Below are 21,906 nucleotides of genomic sequence, written 5' to 3' on the forward strand. Positions count from 1 at the left end.
CTGCTTTTCAGGGCTATGGAGAGAGACTGGTCATAAATCTGACATAACGGGTTTTGGGTTACAACCTCCAGCACAGGAAATTAAGTCATACTCAGGGAGACCAGAAGTATGTATAGGGAGTACCCTAACCCTGACCCCAGTACAGCCTAAGTTATCTCCATCGACCGCCTGTCACCTGGGGGGATAGTTAACAGGGGACATGATATTGATGCTACTGGGTTGGAGACGAGGGTTGAATGACCCAATGGGAGCTGAAGGTGATTCATCATGAGTTTATAGGTCTATACATATACTACACAGAAGTTTGTTTTGATCCCTTTTTTATGAAATGTTCTGGAGTTCAGCCTTACATGTCAGTTTTGACCCTCTCCTGGTTGTTTTGGAGTTGATTCATGGGTGGAAAATATGTGATACTTCTGGCAGACACCTTTCTCCACATGTGAAAGGTTCAGTGATTCACCATCCGTATAAAAAACAAGGAAGTGTTTCGTTTTTGTGTGTTTCAGAACCGGGATTTGGTACCAGGTTTGTGCCAAGTGGACACTTACAGGAACCCGCCCAACCACGGATCTGACTTACCGTACTGAAGCCACCGTCCAGACCAGACCTGGACCGTGACTAATCTCAGTGAAACCAGAAGACATCCGTTTGAGGTTTTCCCAGGTTGACAGTCCACTGCCACAACCAGGAGTCATATCATCTGTCATCTCCAGCTGTCCTCTTTTTCTTCCTCTCATTGGGAAAACATTACTTTCCTCAGCTGAGGGATTAATCGGTGTGACACAATATTTGGGGAGAAAGTTACCTCAACCACAGACAACCAAACATGACTCATGAAAAGAGGGGTTTATTTTCTGTCGTTGAGAGTATAAAATCTGCTATTAGCATTGATTTATTTGGTAAGGGCAGGAGGCAGACAAAAATATGCAAAGAAAAATGCAAGAACACCTCTTGCTCTGTTGCTTTCTCACACGCATGAACAAACACACACACACACACACGCACAAACAAACACACATGCAAGCGAGCACACATACACAAATACACACACATACTGAAGAGGAGAAGAGGGAAAAACAAGTGTTGAAAGGGGTGCAAGAAAGAGAGAAGAGTGGGATGGGGAGGAGCAACAGGAGGAGGGATGGGATGGGGAGGAGCAACAGGAGGAGGGATGGGATGGGGAGGAGCAACAGGAGGAGGGATGGGATGATGGAGGGAGGAAGGGAGGGTGATGTTTCACAATTCATAACATCTCAAATGTACTGATAGAACTGTATACAATAATTCAACAGAATGAGCCAATATCAAAACAGTTCTCCATCAAAATAATGTTTGGATAATTGCTCTTACGCAATCAATATAAATGTAGCTAATAGCACTAAAACGGGTTCTGTTTAATGTGTAGATAAGATGAAAACTGTTGGGTTCCTCCCTAACAGTGAACCAGTCTGGGTGCATTAGGGTCAACTTTTCCCCTCTAAACAGTGATGGAACGTAGGGGTGAGCTGTCAGTAACCCCCTCATCCCCCATCGACCTACCAAAACATGTCATTCTTAAGTCCAAACAGAAATGAGACTGCAATCCTGCAGGCCTAGTTTTATCGTTATACTTTTATTCTGTTGTTGTTTTCGTTTAACGCTTGAATTGCCCATGTTTGATAGCTAAGTCATTGTGGGTCACATTGACTGTTCTGTAAAGGACCAGTTTAGCATGATTAGCCTATCAACATTAGGCTGTCATTATCATTAGGCCTATAAATTGAAGTTTGTCTGAGGGTAGGCATTTTGTCTGAGGGTAGGATTTGTCTGAGGGTAGGCATTATGTCTGAGGGTAGGCATTTTGTCTGAGGGTAGGCATTATGTCTGAGGGTAGGATTTGTCTGAGGGTAGGATTATGTCTGAGGGTAGGCATTATGTCTGAGGGTAGGCATTATGTATGTCTGAGGGTAGGCATTATGTCTGAGGGGTAGGATTTGATTTGTCTGAGGGTAGGCATTATGTCTGAGGGTAGGATTTGATTTGTCTGAGGGTAGGCATTATGTCTGAGGGTAGGATTTGATTTGTCTGAGGGTAGGCATTATGTCTGAGGGTAGGCAGTATGTCTGAGGGTAGGCATTTTGTCTGGGGTAGGCATTTGTCTGAGGGTAGGCATTATGTCTGAGGTTAGGATTTGTCTGAGGGTAGGCATTATGTCTGAGGTTAGGATTTGTCTGAGGGTAGGCATTTGTCTGAGGGTAGGCATTATGTCTGAGGTTAGGATTTGTCTGAGGGTAGGCATTTTTGTGTTAAAGGGATAGTTCACCCAAATTACAAAATGACACATGGGTTTCCTTACCCTGTAAGCAGTCTATTTCAGATCTAACGGATTCGATTCATATACATTTGGTAAAATATGTGAATAAAATAACTCTGGTTAATTTTGTAGTGGGCCTATTTATCCAGCCTGGCCTCAAAGACATTACATAGTAAATGTAAATCTGTGATGCTCTAATTAGTATGATATGTTACGTTTTGTATGGTTACATAGGACAGAAGGTTACTTAAGGCAAAAACGAAAGGAGGAATGTCTCTATGTTGCAACTACTTAGTAGATTAGCTAACCCTTCCCCTAACCTTAACTCCTAACCTTAACCCCTAACCCTAACCCTAACCCTAACCTTAACCTTAACCTTAACCTTAACCTTAACCCTAGCTAACGTTAGCCATGTAGCTAATGTTAGCCACAACAAATTGGAATGTGTAACATATTGTATGAACTGCAATTCGTAACATATCATATGAAATGTAATTCATAACATATCCTACAAAATGGATGATGGACAACCACAAATTAATAAATACCATACTAAATGTAACATATACTCATTTGAGTTTCACAGGTTTACTGCGTACTGTGTTATGTCGACGTCTGAGTCCAGGTTGCACAACCCAGCCCAGCCTCAGAATGTTAGTGCTGTACTCTGTTTGTGAGTTTTCATTCTTGGTCTGGGTCTGCGGTTTAGGATGGTTGGTAAGTGACGAGTCTGTGTTGCTCCCCTGGACCCAGACGCACATTGCCCCTCCCCAAACGGTGCCTTTGTGCTCACATATAAAAACGGTCTGCATCCCTCCAGTCTGTCTATCGCATCTGCTGCAGGAAAGGCGGTCAAAGTAGCCGCTGGGAGAAGCGGCACTGGGTAATATTTGGAAAGCAAGGGGAGAGAATACTATCCGCTCCTGACGGTCAACTTCACCGCACCTGGATCGTTCTTATTTTTACTTAGGACATAACTGGAAACATAAAAGTGTCTTGTTTTTTTCTTCTTTTTAACTTGACCAAAATGACTGGTAGCCCAGTGACAGGGCTGCTGGTTGCGCTGTGCGTAAGCAGCGCGGTCCATTGTATGCCAAAGAACCAAGGGAAAAACAAGAGACAAACTCAGGAACAAGTTTACCCCGAACTCGCAGACACAGTACCCCTTGCTCAAGGTATGTAGACTTGCTCTAAATGTGATATTTTGCCCCTTAGATAAAGCATTTGAATGCACCTTGAATCCACATCTTGTCATTAACAACTGTAGTTACAATTCCATTTATGAAGGACATCTAATATTATTTATTTTTTAAATCACTACTATACATGTATTGAATATGGGTGTTTAGCTAACCTATCATGCGCCGAATTTGCTCAGGACTCATGGCTCTTTTGTGTGTGTCTCCCTCATCTTGCAGGCTGCGATGAGAACGGACATTCTTACAGACTAAACGATCAATGGGAGAAGGCTTACCGCGGGAGTACACTGCTTTGTACCTGCAACGGAGCGGCAGGGATCAAATGTAAAACAAAACCCCAAGGTGAGCTGGAGCACCAGACTTAAATGTATAATGAAGTAGGCAATTTGTTTCGTTTTTTTGCAAAACATCCGTGCGCTCTTAGAGCGCGTTCCATTTTTGGCACTTTTGCCATTGCGCACAGAAGTCGCTTCGTTTATCTCAAACGTTTAGGCCACATGTTGAAAGTCTTCTCTGGTGCATTCTGCAGGGGAGGAGACCTGCTATGACAAATACAACGACCAGACGTACCCTGTGGGTGCGACCTACGAGAGGGCGAAGGACGGCATGATGTGGGACTGCACCTGCATCGGTTCCGCCCGCGGCAAAATCAGCTGCACAATCGGAAGTGAGTTGCCCTTCCCGGCAACCCATATAGCATTATTTGTGTACTTATGTAGTACGTTGGTGTTTATGAATAATGATGTTTGGTATTTTCGTTTGCAGACCGCTGCCACGAGGGAGGCAGATCCTACAAAATCGGGGACACTTGGAGAAGGCCCCACGAGACCGGAGACTACATGCTGGATTGCGTCTGTCTGGGAAACGGCAAGGGAGAGTGGACCTGCAAACCCGTGTGTGAGTGTCTGTCTGTCTGAGGACCTGTAAACCCTGTATGTGTCTGTCTGTCTGTCTGAGGACCTGCAAACCGGTGTGTGAGTGTCTGTCTGAGTCCTTTGAGTAGGAGAGACTAGATGTAATCTGAAAGGAATGAATGTGTGGTCTGTGGGTTGTTGGGATAAATGTTTTTCTTAATATGGGGATGTCCTTAAACCAATCAAACTGCAGTTCAAAGTCCTTCTTCGAGTCATTTATTGGAAATAGTGCTCGATGTCATTGTAAATATTTGAAGGCCATAACAGTCATCTCTGTCCCAAACGTTGCCCCATAACTGTTGATTTAGCTCAGTTGAGTGTTTTCATGGAAAGTTAGGTGAGGTGACTCATATGGAGGTAGGCCCTAATGGTGAAGATGATTTGGTGATAATGTAGGCATGGTTTTGGAATTAGAAATCTATCTTCTATAATCAGAAATATGTCATGTGTATCTGAGACTTTTATTATGGCATTGCCATTTAGATTTTTTTGGGGGACTCTTATTCTGGAAGAGATGGAGATGTGCACTCTGTCGAAATAAATCTTATTCTGAAAATACCTTTCCAAGATTCACCTGCGCGTGAGGAGGATTCACAGGTGAGATGTGGGACAGAGAAGGGAAGTGATGGAGATGTAACCTGTTGTTCCACTATAAAATAACTTGATTGTAACTCCATCATCAAACCCACAGGCCCTTTGGAGAAGGTGATGGATAATTAAGTTCAAATAATTAGGTTACAATAATAACAACATTTTTGGAACTTGTTTTTGTGCAGCGGAGCGTTGCTATGACAACACAGGTGGAGCATCCTACGTGGTGGGGCAGACCTGGGAGAAGCCGTACCAAGGCTGGATGATGATCGACTGCACCTGTCTGGGGGAGGGCAACGGACGCATCACCTGTACCTCTAGGAGTAAGTACACACACGCAAGCACATACATACACACTCATGTAAACGCAAACACACTTAAACACACACTCATCATTCCTTTCTTTATTTCTTTAGACCGTTGTAATGACCAGGACACCAAGACCTCCTACCGCATCGGAGACACATGGACCAAGACAGATGCTAACAGGCACCAACTCCAGTGTCTGTGTACAGGAAATGGCAGAGGAGAGTGGAAGTGTGAGAGACACTCTGCCACTACTGGTGAGTCAGCCCTCTTGTGTTTTACACACACTCTTTGTAAAATATTACAAGATTACCGCTGCGTTCTAAGGCACTGCATCTTAGTGCAAGAGGCGTCACTACAGTCCCTGGTTTGAATCCAGATGGTATCACATCCGGATGTGATTGAGAGTCCCATAGGGTGGAGAACAATGGGCCCAGCGTCGTCCGGGTTTGGCCGGGGTAGTCCTTCATTGTAAATAAGAATAAGAACTGACTGGCCTAGTTTAATAAAGGTTAAAAAAATATATATATATATATTTAAATGCATACATAATTAAATGAACAGGACATACAGGTTGTAAATTAATATATAGGTAGCAGAGGAGGCTGGTGGGAGGAGGACGGCTCATAATAATGGCTGGGATGGAGTGAATGGAATGGTATCAAACCCATTCCATAAATTAAGTTACCACCTTGGTAAATACATGTCTCTTTGTCTTCCTGGTGCGCAGGCACAGGTGTTAGTACAGGAACAGGTGTAGGAACAGGTACAGGAAGTACTCATATGACCATCCAGACGGAGCTCCACCAGCCCTCCACCCTCCCCCGAACCCCCCAGGAGGGGGCTTGCCGCACGGACTCGGGCGCCACCTTCCACGTGGGCATGCGCTGGATCAGGACCCAGGGCAGCAAGCAGATGCTGTGTACCTGCCAGGGTACTGGCGCCGTCAGCTGTGAGGAGAAGGGTGAGTCTTAACTCAGACTAAAAGTAAAAGGTTGTGTCTCAAAAAAGTATATTTCCATAGTCAAGGCCTGTCTTACCTCTTGTCTCACCTCATCTAATCTGGTCTAAACCTGTCTCACCTCACCTAACCTGGTCTAAACCTGTCTCACCTCACCTAACCTGGTCTAAACCTGTCTCACCTCATCTAGCCTGGTCTAAACCTGTCTCACCTCATCTAACCTGGTCTAAACCTGTCTCACCTCACCTAACCTGGTCTAAACCTGTCTCACCTCACCTAACCTGGTCTAAACCTGTCTCACCTCATCTAAACCTGTCTCACCTCACCTAACCTGGTCTAAACCTGTCTCACCTCACCTAACCTGGTCTAAACCTGTCTCACCTCACCTAACCTGGTCTAAACCTGTCTCACCTCATCTAAACCTGTCTCACCTCATCTAACCTGGTCTAAACCTGTCTCACCTCATCTAGCCTGGTCTAAACCTGTCTCACCTCATCTAGCCTGGTCTAAACCTGTCTCACCTGGTCTAAACCTGTCTCACCTCTCTAACCCTAAACCTGGTCTCATCTAACCTGTCTCACCTCATCTAAACCTGTCTCACCTCATCTAACCTGGTCTAAACCTGTCTCACCTCATCTAACCTGGTCTAAACCTGTCTCACCTCATCTAGCCTGGTCTAAACCTGTCTCACCTCATCTAGCCTGGTCTAAACCTGTCTCACCTCATCTAGCCTGGTCTAAACCTGTCTCACCTCATCTAGCCTGGTCTAAACCTGTCTCACCTCATCTAGCCTGGTCTAAACCTGGTCTAAAACTGTCTCACCTCAAGCCTGGTCTAAACGTGTCTCACCTCATCTAACCCTGTCTCACCTCATCTAGCCTGGTCTAAACCTGTCTCACCCTCAGCCTGGTCTAAACCTGTCTCACCTGGTCTAAACCTGTCTCACCTCATCTAAACCTGTCTCACCTCATCTAACCTGGTCTAAACCTGTCTCACCTCACCTAACCTGGTCTAAACCTGTCTCACCTCATCTATCTTGGTATAACCTGTCTCACCTGATCTAACCTGGTCTAAACCTGTCTCACCTCATCTAACTTGGTCTAAACCTGTCTCACCTAACCTGGTCTAAACCTGTCTCACCTCATCTAACCTGGTCTAAACCTGTCTCACCTCATCTAACCTGGTCTAAACCTGTCTCACCACACCTAACTTGGTCTAAACCTGTCTCACCTCATCTAACTTGGTATAACCTGTCTCACCTGATCTAACCTGGTCTAAACCTGTCTCACCTCATCTAACTTGGTCTAAACCTGTCTCACCTCACCTAACTTGGTCTAAACCTGCCTCCCCTTCTCTCTCCCTACCCTCCAGAGGGCCAGAGCCAGGTGTACGGTGGGAACTCAGAAGGCCAGGCCTGTGTGTTCCCCTTTGTGTTCATGGATAAGACCTACTACTCCTGTACCTCAGAGGGACGTACTGATGGACAGCTGTGGTGCAGCACCACCTCTGACTACCATAGAGACCAGCAGTACTCCTACTGTACCGAGAAGAACTGTGAGTCTGGGAGGGAGGGAGATGGATGGATGGATGGGTGGGTGGATGGATAGATAGATATATACTGTAGCTAGCAAGATAGATAGCAGCATATCTAACTGTTGAAAGTTTTATCTGCTCTGTAGCCCTGGTGTCGACCCGAGGGGGTAACTCCAATGGTGCGCTGTGCCAGTTCCCCTTCCTCTACAACGGGCGTAACTACACTGACTGTACCGCCGATGGGCGCCGCGACGGCATGAGGTGGTGCGGTACCACAACCAACTACGAAGGGGAGCAGCGCTACGGATTCTGCCCCATGGCTGGTGAGTGTGTGTGTGATTTGTCAATTCACATGTCTCTTCCTGTCTCAGGCCCTCACACCAAACAATAAACAATCACAGTAGCAGTCAGGCACATTGACTAGCCCATCTTTACTGGCATGCAAACAAGACTATTGTTAGGTAAGATCGCTCTTTTGAAAGGTCATTCAGGCTCTGTATGATGGGCGTGGGAAGGTCTGGTGGGCTACTGTCTTCAACATTCACTGAATTCCTCTATTTGACAGAGGTCTTATCAAGATAAATGTACTAGGCTTGTCTTCATCCGTCTGATGTCCTTACAGATGGTAAGAATGACTGTTTAACTGAAAGGGTTACTTATGGTCTACAGAGCTGTCAGAGGTTCAATGGGCAGTTAATGAGTTGGTCTTTAAAAGCTATTAAGTGAGGGGGGACGGCCATGAAGAGGGCTGAGTAATGCCTCTATAAGAGCCTGTTCGAATGATTATGAATGACTCTTGGCTCCACTGGGCAGAGGATAGGACCCACACCCTGGCATGGGTCCAGAGTCTGTCTGGAAACTAAATCTGTCTCAGTTCCAAAATAGATTATCCATGCCACCTACACACGTGCACACACAGCCCCTCACTGACCCCTCTCTTCCTCCGTCCAGCCCACGAGGAGGCCTGCACCACCAACGACGGGGTCATGTACCGTGTGGGAGACCAGTGGGACAAACGCCACGATGTCCTGGGTCACATGATGCAGTGTACCTGCTTGGGCAACAACCGCGGAGAGTGGAGCTGCATCGCCTACTCCCAACTCAAAGGTCCTACCGCCTTACTAGCTAGCACCTGTTCTCTTATGTGTTGTTAGACAGCAGTCATAGGAGTTGTACTGTCATTACCTGGTTCTAGACCCAGTAGCCTTGACAACTGGAATGTAGAATGAACTGAAAGGATCAACCAGCATTAAAGAACAGTACATTATTAAAACCCCTTGTCTCCTTCGTACCCCAGACCAGTACATCATTAAAACTCCTTGTCTCCTTGCACCCCAGACCAGTACATCATTAAAACCCCTTGTCTCCCTACCCCCAGACCAGTACATCATTAAAAGACAGACCAGTACATCATTAAAACTCCTTGTCTCCTTTGCCCCAGACCAGTACATCATTAAAACTCCTTGTCTCCTTGTACCCCAGACCAGTACATCATTAAAACCCCTTGTCTCCTTCCTACCCCAGAAGTACATCATTAAAACCCCTTGTCTCCTTCTTACCCCCAGACCAGTACATCATTAAAACTCCTTGTCTCCTTCGTACCCCAGACCAGTACATCATTAAAACTCCTTGTCTCCTTCGTACCCCAGACCAGTACATCATTAAAACCCCTTGTCTCCTTCCTACCCCAGACCAGTACATCATTAAAACCCCTTGTCCTTACCCCAGACCAGTCTCATTAAAACATCTTTCCTTCCTACCCCAGACCAGTACATCATTAAAACCCCTTGTCTCCTTCCTACCCCAGACCAGTTCATCATTAAAACTCCTTGTCTCTGCCCCAGACCAGTACATCATTAAAACTCCTTGTCTCCTTCGTATCCCAGACCAGTACATCATTAAAACTCCTTGTCTCCTTCCTACCCCAGACCAGTACATCATTAGACCAGTACATCATTAAAACCCCTGTCTCCTTCCTACCCCAGACCAGTACATCATTAAAACCCCTTGTCTCCTTACCCCCCAGACCAGTACATCATTAAAACCCCTTGTCTCCTTCCCCCCAGACCAGTACATCATTAAAACCCCTTGTCTCCTTCCTACCCCAGACCAGTACATCATTAAAACCCCTTGTCTCCTTCCTACCCCAGACCAGTACATCATTAAAACCCCTTGTCTCCTTCCTACCCCAGACCAGTACATCATTAAAACCCCTTGTCTCCTTGTCTCCTTCCTACCCCAGACCAGTACATCATTACCCCAGACCAGTACATCATTAAAACATCTTGTCTCCTTCCTCCTCCAGACCAGTGCATTGTGGATGGGCTGACCTATGAGGTGAGCCAGACCTTCACCAAGCGCCATGACCAGGGCTACATGATGAATTGCACCTGCTATGGACAGGGACGCGGGCGCTGGAAGTGCGACGCCATCGGTGAGTTTCTCTCAGGTTTCACTTAAGAGCTTCAATAAAGCCTTATCACAGGGCGGCAGGGTAGCCTAGTGGTTAGAGCGTTGGACTAGTAACCCAAAGGTTGCAAGTTCAAATCCCTGAGCTGACAAGGTACAAATCTGTCGTTCTGCCCCTGAACGTCATTGAAAATAAGAATTTGTTCTTAACTGACTTGCCTAGTAAAATAAATAAATAAAATCACACCTCTGGCCCTTTCTATCCAAGAGGAGGCTGACATTCTAAAGAGATTTTTGGCAGCAGGAATTTGAATTGCTTTCCTTCCCCTCCTCTGTCTCTCTCTCTCTCTGTCTCTCTCTCTCTCTCTCTCTCCTCTCTCTCTGTCTCTCTCTCCATTTAATTTAAATGTAAGGGCTTTATTGGCATGGGAAACATATGTTTACATTTCCAAAGCAAGTGAAATAGATAACAAACCAAAGTGAAATAAACAATACATGTACAGTAAACATTACACTCACAAGTTACAAAGGAATAAAGACATTACAAATGTCATATTATGTACAAATAGTCCAAGTACAAAAGGGAAAATAAATAAAAATAAATATGGGTTGTATTTACAATGGTGTTTGTTCTTCACTGGTTGCCCTTTTCTTGTGGAAACGGGTCACTCATCTTGCTGCTGTGATGTCACACTGTGGTATTTCACCCCATAGATATGGGAGGTCATCTCTCTCCTCTCTCCCTCCAGACCAGTGCCAGGAGCCTGAGAGCAGGGCGTTCTATCAGATTGAGAGACCTGGGACAAAACCATCCACCAAGTCCTCTACCGCTGCTATTGCTACGGCAACGGTATTGGTGAGATGAGCTGCGAGCCACAGCAGACCTTCCCAGGTAAGGAGAGAAGTCTGATTGGCTAACAGAAGTGTGACCAGTGAAGCAAAAATGGAACTGTCTGAGTGTGTCCTCTGGGCAGATAACCCAGGTCAGGGCTGTCTTCGGTGGGGTGTTGACATTACCCCTCCCTCACCGTCTATGCCCACCCCCTTCTCTTTACGCTTGGGACACCTGCTGGGAGTTAATCGTTGTTAGCTCTTCTTTTTAACTCTCCCATTCACTCCCTCCTTTAAATACCCTCCATCCCCCCTCTATCGAAAGGCCCTTTCAAATTAAACGAGGGGGCGGTGTGTCACCCCTTCACCACCTCTGCAGGGAGGGGGGAAGGGACTGCTAAACGTTGATGTGGGGCAAATGGAGAGGGGTGCGTCCGTCCACCTTCCCCCCCCGGGTCTTTGTAGTTTCGGAGGTCTTTGTTGGCTCTCCCCTATTGTTGTTCTACCCAGCTGGGCAGGGAGGGCCGAGAGGTTGGGGGATTTAATTACCTGCGCACACTACCTGGGTGGTAACACGCTTTGGGCGAAACAGTCCCAACTCCACCTCCTAAGAGGCCCCTCACAGCACTGGCTCGTCCTGCACTGAGCCAGTGCTCTATAGGTGACGGTGTCAATCAGAAAAGCTCAGCTGAGCTGTGTTCAGAACACACCAACCAGGAGTTACCAACTGGCCACTTTGATGCAGTGTTCTGAAACACTTTGACCCCAGTTTAAATTCTGAATCCTGCACCCTGTTATCCTGCCCTAGTTTTCCCATGTGGCCTGTTACAGATACAGAGGAATATGTTTTGATTGATTAGAGTTATGTTTGGTGCAGGCCAGGGACCTTAAGAGTGCAGGTCAAATGACTCCCCGCTGTTGCTGTGAGTTGCTCACCTGTGACAGGGAGGTGTTTGTATGTATGGTGTGTGTGAGTGAATGTGAGTGAGTGGGGGTGGACATATTGCCCTGGTGCGATTTCAGACACTGAAGACACCTAGTGATTTACAGGCCCAGTGGGTGTCATAGTTGGTTGAGACCAGAGAGTGGAGCGAATTCTGGTTCGGACTAGTTTCCATCCAAGCCACTGTACTGACAAGGTAGTCTAGGATCTTTTTTGGTCACACCAGGTCTGTCTGGTGTGAACAGTGAACCAATTGACACTGAACAGCGAATGTGACTTTTAACAATTGTGTGTTTATTTACAGAACCTTAATATAAAGTTGTTCAAGGAGAATACGTAGCATTTGTTCAGTACCATCTTGTCTGTGACATTTGGCTTGATCGTAGACTACAGACTTCTAATAAAAGATACTCTCTCCTCCTCCTCCTCCTCCTCCTCCTCCTCTCTCCCCAGGTGGCCACCGCCCAGTCCAGGTGATTATCACAGAGGCAGGGAAGCAGCCTGACTCCCACCCCATCCAGTGGAATGCCCCAGCCTCCTCACACATCACCCAGTATATCCTCAAGTGGAGAGTGGTAAGTGGCTCTCTACTTCTCATCCTAGATACTGGTCATTGGTGGTAGTGCAGCCACACTATTTTATTTAACTAGGCAAGTCAGTTGAGAACAAAGTCTTATTTACAGTGACGGCCTACCCCTACACAGCACTCAGCCAATTGTGCACCGCCCTATGGGACTCCCGATCCCGGCCGGTCGTGACGCCTCTAGCACTGCGAGGCAGTGCCTTAGACCGCTGCACCACTCGATAGCCCTTGAAGCCCTATGCCACTAGAGGTGGACTGACTGTCTTATAGGAAGCAGTACCACAAGAGTTGAACATACTCTCTTGAAGTACTGTACCTGTTTTTAATTCTCCGATATCCAAAGTGGAAACAAGTTATTCCAGGTACTGTTTTTCACATGACGTTCTTTAAAAAAAACTCCTGAATCACTTGAAGTGGATGTTCCTATTCCGTTCCTGAAAGTGTTGCTGAAAAGTAATGAGTAAACCAGTGCCCACACAGGAGGTTGCAACATTTAGTTGTCTGTGTGTCAACTCTGAAGAAGAGGACAGGTTTTGAGCACAGAAAAACAAGGTTGTGGGGGGTTCTTGAACTGGCCTGAAAAACACACACTCACATACACATAGATCCAAATTATATCGGACGGTCACAAACGACCCTCAACATCCTGCTACAGTACAAATGCTGTGTGTTTCTCTCCTAAAGGAAAAATCCAGTTTCCTCTTGTCTCACACTCTGTCTGAAGGGGCCCTGATCTGCCAAGCTGTTAACCCTTATTTAATTCAAACATATTTCCTGCTAAGTGGTAGTGGTTTGTATGTTTTGGATGGGGGTCCTCTATTCCTTCTCTCTCTCTCTCTCTCTCTCTCTCTCTCTCTCTCTCTCTCTCTCTCTCTCTCTCTCTCGTGTTGTGAAGAATCTGTAGTTTTCCGATCGTTCGAAGCCAAGTTGAATGTCCCCAGAAGCAGGGAGGGGCAGAGAGACAGGGTGCCAGAGAGTCAATGCCAGTGACCACATTGGCCATAGGCTGGGCTTGGAGAGAGTGTTGGAATGAGTCTTAGTAGTGCAGACTGTAAATGTTGCCCACCGTTTTTCATTCCATATCATCTCATTCATTCATAGTCCTGACACTGTAGGTTAAATATATATTTGTACCTATTTGTATCTGAAGTAATGTGTGTGTGTATATACAGTGCCTTGCGAAAGTATTCGGCCCCCTTGAACTTTGCGACCTTTTGCCACATTTCAGGCTTCAAACATAAAGATATAAAACTGTATTTTTTTGTGAAGAATCAACAACAAGTGGGACACAATCATGAAGTGGAACGACATTTATTGGATATTTCTAACTTTTTTAACAAATCCAAAACTGAAAAATTGGGCGTGCAAAATGATTCAGCCCCTTTACTTTCAGTGCAGCAAACTCTCTCCAGAAGTTCAGTGAGGATCTCTGAATGATCCAATGTTGACCTAAATGACTAATGATGATAAATACAATCCACCTGTGTGTAATCAAGTCTCCGTATAAATGCACCTGCACTGTGATAGTCTCCGAAGTCTGATAAAAGCGCAGAGAGCATCATGAAGAACAAGGAACACACCAGGCAGGTCCGAGATACTGTTGTGAAGAAGTTTAAAGCCAGATTTGGATACAAAAAGATTTCCCAAGCTTTAAACATCCCAATAAGCACTGTGCAAGCGATAATATTGAAATGGAAGGAGTATCAGACCACTGCAAATCTACCAAGACCTGGCCGTCCCTATAAACTTTCAGCTCATACAAGGAGAAGACTGATCAGAGATGCAGACAAGAGGCCCATGATCACTCTGGATGAACTGCAGAGATCTACAGCTGAGGTGGGAGACTCTGTCCATAGGACAAAAATCAGTCGTATATTGCACAAATCTGGCCTTTATGGAAGAGTGGCAAGAAGAAAGCCATTTCTTAAAGATATCCATAAATAGTGTCGTTTAAAGTTTGCCACAAGCCACCTGGGAGACAAACCAAACATGTGGAAGAAGGTGCTCTGGTCAGATGAAACCAAAAGTGAACTTTTTGGCAACAATGCAAAACGTTATGTTTGGCGTAAAAGCAACACAGCTCATCACCCTGAACACACCATCCCCACTGTCAAACATGGTGGTGGCAGCATCATGGTTTGGGCCTGCTTTTCTTCAGCAGGGACAGGGAAGATGGTTAAAATTGATGGGAAGATGGATGGAGCCAAACACAGGACCATTCTGGAAGAAAACCTGATGGAGTCTGCAAAAGACCTGAGACTGGGACGGAGATTTGTCTTCCAACAAGACAATGATCCAAAACATAAAGCAAAATCTACAATGGAATGGTTCAAAAACAAAGTATTAACTTAAGGGGGCTGAATAATTTTGCACGCCCAATTTTTCCATTTTTGATTTGTTAAAAAAGTTTGAAATATCCAATAAATGTCGTTCCACTTCATGATTGTGTCCCACTTGTTGTTGATTCTTCACAAAAAATACAGTTTTATATCTTTATGTTTAAAGCCTGAAATGTGGCAAAAGGTCGCAAAGTTCAAGGGGGCCGAATACTTTCGCAAGGCACTGTATATATACAGTACGTCAGATAGAAATCGGTTCGTATCACCATGATGTATTCAGCACTTTGACCCTTGCTATCTTTGAAGTTCACTCCCTGACCTCTCCCTTCTGTTCTCTGCCCTTTGACCCCTGGTAGAAAAACACCCGTGCCCCCTGGAGAGAGGCCACCATCCCAGGTAACCTGAACTCGTACACCATCGCTGGGCTGCGGCCAGGTATTACCTATGAGGGTCAGCTGATCAGCATCCTGCGCTATGGACGCCGCGAGGTCACCCGCTTTGACTTCACCACCACCTACGGCTCCCGTAAGTCTCCCAACTGGGTGTGTTTTGAGTGTATTAATGTTACACCGACCGTTGATTCCACTGTGTCCATCTCTTTGGTTCCTCTATATAGCTACACTTTCACAAGCCTGTCTCTTTTTCTCTCCTACAAATCTGAAGTGTTATTAATGTGTTATGCCTCCCTTGTCCAGTTGGGGTGACCTCTGAGGGTGAGACGACCCAGCCTCCTCCCGTGGTGGACACGTCTGAGTCGGTGACAGAGATCACGTCCAGTAGCTTCATCATCTCCTGGGTGTCAGCCTCCGACACCGTGTCAGGCTTCAGAGTGGAGTATGAGCTGAGTGAGGACGGAGCCAAACCTCAGGTCCTGGGTGAGTAGCTCCATTTACTGGACTAACTCCTGCAGTATAGACCATCCAGAAGAGTTTTCCAGTTTATTCCAGTCTTACTCCTGCAGTATCGACCATCCAGAAGAGTTTTCCAGTTTATTCCAGTCTTACTCCCTGCAGCATAGACCACCCCAGAAGAGTTTTCCAGTTTATTCCAGTCTTACACCTGCAGCATAGACCATCCAGAAGAGTTTTCCAGTTTATTCCAGTCTTACTCCTGCAGTATAGACCATCCAGAAGAGTTTTCCAGTTTATTCCAGTCTTACTCCTGCAGTATAGACCATCCAGAAGAGTTTTCCAGTTTATTCCAGTCTTACTCCTGCAGTTTATAGACCATCCAGAAGAGTTTTCCAGTTTATTCCAGTCTTACTCCTGCAGCATAGACCATCCAGAAGAGTTTTCCAGTTTATTCCAGTCTTACTCCTGCAGCATAGACCATCCAGAAGAGTTTTCCAGTTTATTCCAGTCTTATTCCAGTCTTACTCCTGCAGTATCGACCATCCAGAAGAGTTTTCCAGTTTATTCCAGTCTTACTCCTGCAGTATAGACCATCCAGAAGAGTTTTCCAGTTCATTCCAGTCTTACTCCTGCAGCAGACCATAGACCACCCAGAAGAGTTTTCCAGTTTATTCCAGTCTTACTCCTGCAGCATAGACCATCCAGAAGAGTTTTCCAGTTTATTCCAGTCTTACTCCTGCAGTATCGACCATCCAGAAGAGTTTTCCAGTTTATTCCAGTCTTACTCCTGCAGCATAGACCATCCAGAAGAGTTTTCCAGTTTATTCCAGTCTTACTCCTGCAGCATAGACCATCCAGAAGAGTTTTCCAGTTTATTCCAGTCTTACTCCTGCAGTATAGACCATCCAGAAGAGTTTTCCAGTTTATTCCAGTCTTACTCCTGCAGTATCGACCATCCAGAAGAGTTTTCCAGTTTATTCCAGTCTTACTCCTGCAGCATAGACCATTATCTTATTGGTTAGTTGGTTGATTGGTTAATGTGTTAATTGGTTTCTAGCCCGATTGGTTGATTGATGTTTTTTGATTGATTGTCTCTGTCCATCAGACCTGCCCCGTACCACCACCTCTGTGAGCATCAGTGACCTCCTGCCTGGCCGTAGATACAACGTCAACGTGTATGAGGTTTCCCCTCAGGGAGAACCCACCCTCATCCTCACCACCTCTCAGACCACAGGTATTATACCAGCTTTCACACACCCTTCATCACCGTTTCTCTTCATCCCCCCCTTTACCCTTCATAACCCTCACCCTTCATCACTGTTACTCTTCATCCCCTTAACCTTCATAACCCTCACCCTTCATCACCGTTACTCTTCATCCCCTTTACCCTTCATAACCCTCACCCTTCATCACTGTTACTCTTCATCCCCTTTACCCTTCATAATCTTCACCCTTCATCAGCGTTACTCTTCATCCCCTTTACCCTTCATCACCGTTACTCTTCATCCCCTTTACCCTTTATCACCCTCACTCTTCATCCCCTTTACCCTTCATAACCCTCACCCTTCAAAACCCTCACCCTTCATCACCCTCACCCTTCATCACCCTCACCCTTCATAACCCTCACCCTTCATAACCCTCACCTTTCATCCCCTTTACCCTTCATAACCCTCACTTTTCATCACCCTCACCCTTCATAACCCTCACCTTTCATCCCCTTTACCCTTCATAACCCTCACCTTTCATCACCCTCACCCTTCATCACCCTCACCTTTCATCACCCTCACCTTTCATCACCCTCACCCTTCATCACCCCACCCTTCATCACCCTCACCCTTCATAACCCTCACCTTTCATCACCCTCACCCTTCATAACCCTCACCATTCATCCCATTTACCCTTCATAACCCTCACCCTTCATAACCCTCACCTTTCATCCCCTTCACCCTTCATCACCCTCACCTTTCATCACCCTCACCCTTCATCACCCTCACCTTTCACCATCATAATTCACTCTCTGACAGGAATACATTGACCTCTTCTCTAATCTAATTATTTTTTATTTCTACTGCACATTCTTCCACTGCAAATCTACCATTCCAGTGTTTTACTTGCTATATTGTATTTACTTTGCCACCATGGCCTTTTTTTTTTGCCTTTACCTCCCTTCTCACCTCATTTGCTCACATCGTATATAGACTTGTTTCTACTGTATTATTGACTGTATGTTTGTTTTACTCCATGTGTAACTCTGTGTTGTATGTGTCGAACTGCTTTGCTTTATCGTGGCCAGGTCGCAATTGTAAATGAGAACTTGTTCTCAACTGGCTTACCTGGTTAAATAAAGGTGAAATAAAAGAGAAATAAATCAAAATCCAGTGCTCCTTATCCCCCCTCAGCTCCTGATGCCCCTGCTGAACATCAGATCAACCAGGTGGGAGAAACCTCTATCTCCATCAGCTGGTCCAAGCCCCAGGCCCCCATCACAGGCTACCGTTTGGTCTTCACCCCGTCAGTAGAGGGCAGCAGCACCGAGCTCATCCTCCCAGACACTGAGACCTCCGTGACCCTGGTTGACCTTCGACCTGGCCTGCTCTACAACATCAGCATTTACGCTGTGGAGGAGAACCAGGAGAGCGAGCCCATCTTCGTCCAGGTCAACACGGCCGGAGAGCCAGCACCAGGTAGAGAACTGGACAGCATACAGAACAACAGAACCAAACATGACCCTAACCCTACACACACTCTAACCATAACACAACCTCAGACTTGACCTACTTGACTTCAGCCCATGGCTCCTATAAGGAGCATAGGCCATTGACCAATGTCCTCCAGTTGAATTGGCTTGCAGTCATTTGACTGACTTAGAGTTGCTTTTGGCATGCACTTTATCACCCTTCCAACATTAGAATCAATCATTTCCTATACAGCTACATTCCTATTCAAAAGGTTCTCCTATGGGGACAGCCGAAGAACCCTTTTAGGTTCTAGATCGCATCTTTTCTTCTGAGAGTGTTGGCCCAGGCAGTAAAATGATAGTTTGAAGCCATGGAGCCATTTCATTGTACCTTCTAGGGAGTGTTTCTGTCTCTCTCTCTCTCGGGTGGAGTCAGTCCCTGCTTCTGTCTCTATCTCTCTCTCTCGGGTGGAGTCAGTCCCTCTTCTCTCTCTCTCTCTCTCTCTCTCTCTCTCTCTCTCTCTCTCGGGTGGAGTCAGTCCCTGCTTCTGTCTCTCTCTCTCTCTCTCTCTCGGGTGGAGTCAGTCCCTGCTTCTGTCTCTCTCTCTCTCTCTCGGGTGGAGTCAGTCCCTGCTTCTGTCTTCTCTCTCTCTCGGGTGGAGTCAGTCCCTGCTTCTGTCCCTCTCTCTCTCTCTCTCTCGGGTGGAGTCAGTCCCTGCTTCTGTCTCTCTCTCTCTCTCTCTCTCGGGTGGAGTCAGTCCCTCTCTCTCTCTCTCTCTCTCTCTCTCTCTCTCTCTCTCTCGGGTGGAGTCAGTCCCTGCTTCTCTCTCTCTCTCTCGGGTGGAGTCAGTCCCTCTTCTGCTCTCTCTCTCTCTCTCTCTCTCGGGTGGAGTCAGTCCCTGCTTCTCTCTCTCTCTCTCTCTCTCGGGTGGAGTCAGTCCCTGCTTCTCTCTCTCTCTCTCTCTCTCTCTCTCGGGTGGAGTCAGTCCCTGCTTCTGTCTCTCTCTCTCTCTCTCGGGTGGAGTCAGTCCCTGCTTCTGTCTCTCTCTCTCTCTCTCTCTCTCGGGTGGAGTCAGTCCCTGCTTCTGTCTCTCTCTCTCTCTCTCTCGGGTGGAGTCAGTCCTCTCTTCAGTCTCTCTTCTCTCTCTCTCTCTCGGGTGGAGTCAGTCCCTGCTTCTGTCTCTCTCTCTCTCTCTCTCGGGTGGAGTCAGTCCCTGCTTCTGTCTCTCTCTCTCTCTCTCTCTCTCAAGGGTGGAGTCAGTCCCTGCTTCTGTCTCTCTCTCTCTCAAAGGTGGAGTCAGTCCCTGCTTCTGTCTCTCTCTCTCTCTCTCTCGGGTGGAGTCAGTCCCTGCTTCTGTCTCAGTCCCTGCTTCTGTCTCTCTCTCTCTCCCTCTCTCTCTCTCTCGGGTGGAGTCAGTCCCTGCTTCTGTCTCTCTCTCTCGGGTGGAGTCAGTCTGCTTCTCTCTCTCTCTCTCTCTCGGGTGGAGTCAGTCCCTGCTTCTGTCTCTCTCTTCTCTCTCTCGGGTGGAGTCAGTCCCTGCTTCTCTCTCTCTCTCTCTCTCTCTCTCTCTCGGGTGGAGTCAGTCCCTGCTTCTGTCTCTCTCTCTCTCTCTCTCTCTCTCTCTCTCTCGGGTGGAGTCAGTCCCTGCTTCTGTCTCTCTCTCTCTCTCTCGGGTGGAGTCAGTCCCTGCTTCTCTCTCTCTCTCTCTCGGGTGGAGTCAGTCCCTGCTTCTCTCTCTCTCTCTCTCTCTCTCTCCCTCTCTCTCTCTCTCTCTCTCTCGGGTGGAGTCTGCTTCTGTCTCTCTCTCTCGGGTGGAGTCAGTCCCTGCTTCTGTCTCTCTCTCTCTCTCTCTGGAGTCAGTCCCTGCTTCTGTCAGTCTCTCTCTCTCTCTCTCGGGTGGAGTCAGTCCCTGCTTCTGTCTCTCTCTCTCTCTCTCTCTCTCGGGTGGAGTCAGTCCCTGCTTCTGTCTCTCTCTCTCTCTTGGGTGGAGTCAGTCCCTGCTTCTGTGTCTCTCTCTCTCTCGGGTGGAGTCAGTCCCTGCTTCTGTCTCTCTCTCTCTCTCGGGTGGAGTCAGTCCCTGCTGTGAGTGACAGTTGGTAGAGTGTGAGCTTGGAGGAGCCTAGGGCTCTGCGCTAGCCATGTAGGGCCAGATGGAACCTGGGGTAGGGTTTCTCCTCTGTTTGGTTCTGGACTGGGCCTGTCAGACTGGTTCTCTCACCTCCCTCACTGATTTAAGTACTTTCACATGAGAAAGATACAGACTCACACACTTGCACGCGCACAGACACACACATAAAACAACAACACACACTCGCTATCTGGGTCATTCTTGTTGATGTCTTATCCTCCCTTCAGCTCTAAATCCTTCTCATCTTGACAGCAGAGTTTCTCCATTTTCAATTTCCTGTCTGGCATTGTCTTTTCAACTTCCTCTCAGCTGGTAAAGTAGAAGTATGTTCCACATTACAATCCAACACTGACCTTAGATCAGCGTATAGTTTCAAATTCATCTGACTCCTTCTTTCTTGCACCGCAACACAAGGCAATAGGCCATCAACACACAAGATGGCCTCAGTCAACTCACGGACCACTTCCTACTTCCTGTCCACAGAGGAAGTCCGCTCCCCAACCGACCTTCAGTTCTACGAGGTGTCTGACGTGAAAATCATCATCACCTGGACCGGCCCTCCCAGCGAGGTGTCGGGTTACCGCGTGACCTTCGCCCCCGTTACCCCCGGTGACACGCCCCAGAGGCCCCTGCAGCTGCCCATGACGGCCAACGCGTACGCAGAGATCACCCACCTGCAGCCCGGAACCCTGTACCGCTTCAACATCTACGCCATCAACGGAGGAGTGGAGAGCGAGCCGCTGACGGGAGAGAGAGCCACCAGTGAGTACATGTGCAGACAATAACAGCGTGTTGAGGGGATCCGTTTGAGTAAGTCGAGGTGCATCAGGTTCTAAGTCGTTACTCTATGTGAGAAGGGTTGGTAGATCAGTGATGCTGAGCAATCCGTCTGCAGTGTCGTCCATTTCAAACCTGCAGATAGACTGAGATTCTCATAGATATACTGTGGTTGTACCCATGTTGTGACCCTACGTGTGTTACCCCTGTCAGAGCCCGACGCCCCCACCAACCTGCGTTTCACTGACATCGGCGAGGACGGTGCGATAGTGATCTGGGAGGCTCCCAGGGCTAGCATCAGCGGCTACCGTCTGTTCCTGAGTGTGGAGGGCTCCAGCCCAACCCAGAAGAGAATCCCCGGCGGTCAGACCCAGTTCCCTCTGCGAGGCCTCCGCCCCGACACAGACTACACCGTCAAACTGCACTCTGAGCAGGACAACGTGTTGAGTGAGGAAGTCAATGGCATCTTCACCACCTGTGAGTACTGTAGTCTTCTGTTGAGGACTGTAGTCTTCTGTTGAGGACTGTAGTCTTCTGTTGAGTACTGTCGTCTTCTGTTGAGTACTGTCG

General features: G+C 47.1%; 1 pseudogene across 1 annotated transcript in view; it reads left to right on the forward strand.

The window, feature by feature from the left end:
• The first annotated feature begins 3,104 nt into the window (after positions 1–3,104).
• The window catches only part of LOC118381974 (fibronectin-like), a 34,574-nt pseudogene continuing 15,772 nt past the window's right edge, over positions 3,105–21,906 (forward strand). The window contains exons 1-19 of the transcript XR_008109366.1: positions 3,105–3,468; positions 3,712–3,834; positions 4,022–4,159; positions 4,258–4,389; positions 5,183–5,320; positions 5,414–5,560; positions 6,034–6,267; positions 7,636–7,818; positions 7,944–8,120; positions 8,749–8,904; positions 10,103–10,231; positions 10,956–11,098; positions 12,434–12,555; positions 15,259–15,427; positions 15,598–15,777; positions 16,859–16,987; positions 18,153–18,437; positions 21,043–21,321; positions 21,550–21,813. The product of XR_008109366.1 is annotated as a fibronectin-like (transcript). The remainder of the gene's footprint in view (positions 3,469–3,711; positions 3,835–4,021; positions 4,160–4,257; positions 4,390–5,182; positions 5,321–5,413; positions 5,561–6,033; positions 6,268–7,635; positions 7,819–7,943; positions 8,121–8,748; positions 8,905–10,102; positions 10,232–10,955; positions 11,099–12,433; positions 12,556–15,258; positions 15,428–15,597; positions 15,778–16,858; positions 16,988–18,152; positions 18,438–21,042; positions 21,322–21,549; positions 21,814–21,906) is intronic.

Source organism: Oncorhynchus keta, unplaced genomic scaffold, assembly GCF_023373465.1.
Source record: "Oncorhynchus keta strain PuntledgeMale-10-30-2019 unplaced genomic scaffold, Oket_V2 Un_contig_23193_pilon_pilon, whole genome shotgun sequence".
Classification (NCBI taxonomy): Eukaryota; Metazoa; Chordata; class Actinopteri; order Salmoniformes; family Salmonidae; genus Oncorhynchus; species Oncorhynchus keta.